Raw genomic sequence first — 4,931 nt, forward strand, 5'->3', positions numbered from 1 at the left:
TCAACGGGACCCCCCCTTCTTCAACGGCACTGATGACCAGTGCGTTGAGGACTGGCTCACCCCCTTCGAACGCGTGAGCACCCATAACCACTGGGACGTTAAACAGAAGCAGAACAACGCCAGTCTCTCCTTTACCGGTGTTGCAGAGACGTGGTATAAGAACCACGGGTCTGATCTCCGCACATCTTCAGACTTCGAGACCGAATTTACCGAAGTGTTCGGGCGCCTGGCACTTCGGAAACTGCGCGCTGAACAGGATTTGCGTGAACGCGCTCAGCGCACGCGTTCAGCGCTCAGCGCTAAGCGCTTTACATCTTATATCGAGGACATCCTTGACTTATGTAAGAGGGCAAACAACGCTACGACCGAACAGCGAAAGATCAAGCATACCCTTAAACGCATAGAAGACGATGCCTTCCAGAGGTTGCTGGCGAAAAACTCTCGCACTGTTGCTGAAGTAATCAATGCTTGCCAAGACTTCCATGAACTCCGCAGAGAGAGGGCTCTCACTCGTAAACCCGCGGAGCAAGACCATTCGTTTTGAAGCTTAGCCTCTGATGATAAGGGTGTCCTCTTCGCCAAGATTCAGCAGTTTGTTCGCAAAGAAGTGGCTCGTCAGCTTTCTCTCGTTGGCGACGTAGCGAAGATGCCTCAGCCCGATTTAGCCCCAACCCTCTAGAGCGTGATCCAACAACAAGTCGCTGACGCACTTCCATGCATCCGGCACAACAATCTCGTGGTAGCTCCAGTGGCTTACGTCGTCATCACGCCGCAAACGCCGATGACCGGTCCTTTGACTTTAACCTATGCCGAGACCATGGCACGGCCCTTCACTGGAGCCGTACCAGGACCCTACCTTGCGACTGCTGCAAACACGGAGTCATGCCACTGCCGGGCTTCAACGCATCCGGTCCACGCGTGTCGGGCCGCATCCGGCGTCTCCATTCGCAAACCCTTGGCGCACGTCCGATAATCGCCCTATCTGTTATTCGTGTGGGATTGCGGGACATGTGGCACGCTATTGTCGCCGTGGCATGACGGGTACGCGCAACCCATCGTGGTCCTTTTCCTATGCGCCCTCAACACCCATGACGCACGTCCCAGCCCCGTTTTCGACGACACCTATCTCGTCCGATGACCGTGACTTCGCCAGCCGTCGCTCGCAGTCTCGACGACTCCGCTCGCTCTCTCCGATGCGACGTCGCCCTACGAGTAGTCACACAGAAAACTAGACGCTGCAGTTGCGGAGGCAAAAACTGCGTCACCGTCGAAATGCCAAAGTCCTCCTTCTTCGCCACCTAATTTATTCAATTTTTATGTTGATGGTGTTTCTACGCTGGCGCTCATTGGTACAGGAGCCGCGGTTTCTGTTATTGACGATAGTATTTGCCGATCGTTGCGAAAGGTGACGACACCTATACATGGTCGTACTCTGCGCACCGTTAATGCGCAACCTGTGGAACCGCTGGCCGCATGCACTGCTCGGGTTACAATTCAAGCGGTCATCTACATCATCGAGCTCATTGTCCTGCCGTCCTGCTCTCACAATCTCAGTATCGGATGGGACTTCTTGTCACGACATCACACCATCATTGACTGCGCGCGCGCTGAAGTAGAGCTGTTTGGGGTACTTGAAAACGATTCTGAGGAAGCCGCGGCAAAGTTGCTTGTTGCTGGCGACACTGACATCCCACCGGATTCATCTGTGCTTGTGCCATTGTCGTGCAGGCGTGTTTCGGACGCCACAGTCATATTCGCTCTTCCTGGTCTCTTGTCGCTTCGGAAATCCTTTCCACTGCCGCTCACTGTCCTCGACATTAAATCCGGTTTCTGTTCTGTGCCTGTCTCAAACCCAAACCCGTACCCCATCAAACTCTTTCGCAGTGAATGCGTTGGCATTATAGAGAAAGTTGACCCTTCCGTTCTTATCGACGTAGCTTAAAACGTTTCTCTAGTTCATATCACCGCGCTTAGCTCTGGTTGCTTACGTAATATCCCACCTGATGCGACTATGTTGCTCAACGCCATTGACAAAGCCCTTACGTTGACCCAACATTGACGAAGCCCTTACATTGACCCATTGACCGTTCTGCGACGCTTCAGTACATCGTTCGACTGTCATGGCACTCCTTTGATCCGCACGTCAACTGTTTCGCCTCAGATCGACACTGGCACCCACGCACCATTGCGACAGCGGCGATATAGTGTGTCCTCCACCGAGCGTCGCGTCATTGAGGAACACGTGGAGAGCATGCTAAAACGCGGCATCATTCGACCATCGATGAGTCCTTGGGCTTCTCCTGTGGTACTTGTCACGAAAAAAGCTGGGTCCATGGATTATAGACGTCGCAACAAAATAACTCGCAAGGACGTTTACCCGCTACCCCAAATTGATGATGCTGTGGACAGCTTGCAAGGGGCTGAGTACTTCTCATCATTGGATTTGAGGTCCGGCTACTGGAAAGTCCTCATGACCGATGCCGATCGCTCTAAACCGGCATTTGTAAAACAAGATGGCCTCTACGAGTTCAATGTCATGCCATTCGGACTCTGTAATGCACCCGCGACATTCGAACGAATGATGGACAATGTATTGCGGGGTCTGAAATGGAAAACATGCCTTTGCTACTTAGATGACATCGTCGTATTTTCACCAGATTTTACGACCCATCTAACGCGCATAGAACAAATATTGAAATGCCTGACTTCCGCTGGTCTGCAGCTGAACATTAAAAAGTGTCGCTTGTATTCTCGGAAACTGACCATTTTGGGCCATGTAGTTTTGAAGGATGGCGTCCTCCCGGATCCAGCGAAACTCCGTGCCGTGGTGGAGTTCCCAACGCCCACTACGATGAAGGACCTGCGAAGCTTTATCGGCCTCTGCTCCTATTTCCGGTGCTTTGGACGGAACTTTGCCTCCATCATTGCTCTCCTGACGCAACTTCTCGGTGGAAGTGGGGACATTTATGATTGGTCCGCTGACTGTGAAAAGGCTTTTCTGAGGCTACGACGTGTCCTTACGTCGCCACCCATACTCCGACATTTTGATCCGCGCGCACCAACGGAACTCGACACCGATGCCAGCGGTGTGGGATTGGGTGCAGTCGTCGCCCAATGACAGGACGGCAGTGAGGGATACGTAGTCAGTTATGCCAGTCGTACATTGACGAAGGCGGAAGCGAACTACTCTGTGGCAGAGAAGGAATGTTTGGCTATGGTTTGGGCCATCACAAGTTTCGCCCCTACCTGTACGGACGCCCGTTCGACGTTGTGACGGATCATCACGATCTTTGTTGGTTGTCTTCACTAAAGGATCCCTCCGGTAGCCTCGCCCACTGGGCCCTCGGCCTTCAAGAGTATGATATCCGTGTTGTGTACTGGTGAGGACGCAAGCATAACGATGCTGACGCCCTTTCTCGCTCGCCGCTTCCATCGGACGTCGCGAGCTTGTCGACGGCAGATAACACCCTGGCGCCTCTCACCATAGCGGACATGGCTGCTGAGCAGCGTAATCACCTCGATTCTCGAATATCTCTCATGCCCGCCGGCAAATGCTGCTCCAAGGTCACTGCACCGACAAGCTCCCCACTGCAGCGTTCGTTACGAGGTCCTATACCGCCGCAACTACCACAACGACGGTCGAAGATGGCTGCTAGTGATTCCTCGCCACCTACGCAAGGAAATTTGCTCTTCCTTTCACAATGACGCGCAGTGTGCTCACGCTGGAGTCCTGAAAACGTACCAGCGCCTTAGACTTCGCTACTACTGGCGCGGGATGTATACCTTCGTGAAAAAGTTTGTTAAATCCTGCCCAGACTGTCAACGGTGCAAGACTTCTCCGCAGCACACTGGCTCTCTACTTCAGCCGTTGCCCTGTCCAGCGGGTCCCTCCGACTGAGTGGGCATTAATCTCTACAGTCCACGTCCGAGCACAGCTTCCGGTAACCGCTGGATCATCGTCGCCGTTGATCATCTAACGCGTTACGCGGAAACAGCTGCGCTACCGGTGGCCACTTCTCGCGAAGTAGCGTCATTCCTCAATCAGCGGTTCATTCTTCGTCATGGTGCTCCTCGCGAGCTACTCAGTGATCTAGGTCGCGCGTTTTTATCCGACGTCGTGGAGACCGTTCTAGCTGAATGAAACGTTGTCCACCGCAAAACCACAACATAGCACCACAGACAACGGTCTGACACTTCCTCGGACCATTCCAATTTGGATCTCGTTCTTTCTTTTGTGACGTATGCTTACAACACCGCTAAGCGGATAACCACAGGGTTTCCGCCGTTCTTTTTGCTCTACGGTCGTGAGCCTTCATGCATGCTGGACATTATACTTCCGTACCGACCTGACGCCTCCGAATTCATGCCAGTTTTATACGTCGCTCGACGCACCTAGGAATGTCGCCAGCTTGCTTGTCGCTTTAGATTGGAAAACCAGCAGCGGCAGAAGGCACGTCACGATGTTTCGGTATCAGCTCCAACTTTCCCGGACGGATCCCTCGTATTGCTCTACATACCGTGCCCGACTCCCGGACTGTCACCGAAATTTGTGTCGCAATACCGCGGTCCCTAACGGGTTGTAGACGGACATCGCCAGTGAATTATGTTGTTGAGCCTGTAACGCCCACTTCAGATCACCGCCGTCGGGGGCGTGAGACAGTCCATGTCGCGCGGCTCAAGCCCTACTATGACCCGCTCGTCTCGTGTACCCTTAGATCGCCAGGATGGCTTCCCCTTTTCGCGGGGGTATTGTAACAAGCATGTGTGTAGCACACATAGAAGAGTAATTGTGACCAGCATCAGTCATAACGGGCTAATGTCCGTATGTGGGTATGCGCTGGATGCCGACGAAGAAGAGGACGCTCTTGTTCAAGCTCAGACTCGCGAAAAGCTGGTCGTAGGAAAGTCGAGTATCTCCCTTACTGTATATA

The sequence above is a fragment of the Haemaphysalis longicornis genome, unplaced genomic scaffold, assembly GCF_048455015.1.
Source record: "Haemaphysalis longicornis isolate Haplotype H1 unplaced genomic scaffold, Haemaphysalis longicornis Haplotype H1 scaffold_3, whole genome shotgun sequence".
In the NCBI taxonomy this organism is placed as follows: domain Eukaryota; kingdom Metazoa; phylum Arthropoda; class Arachnida; order Ixodida; family Ixodidae; genus Haemaphysalis; species Haemaphysalis longicornis.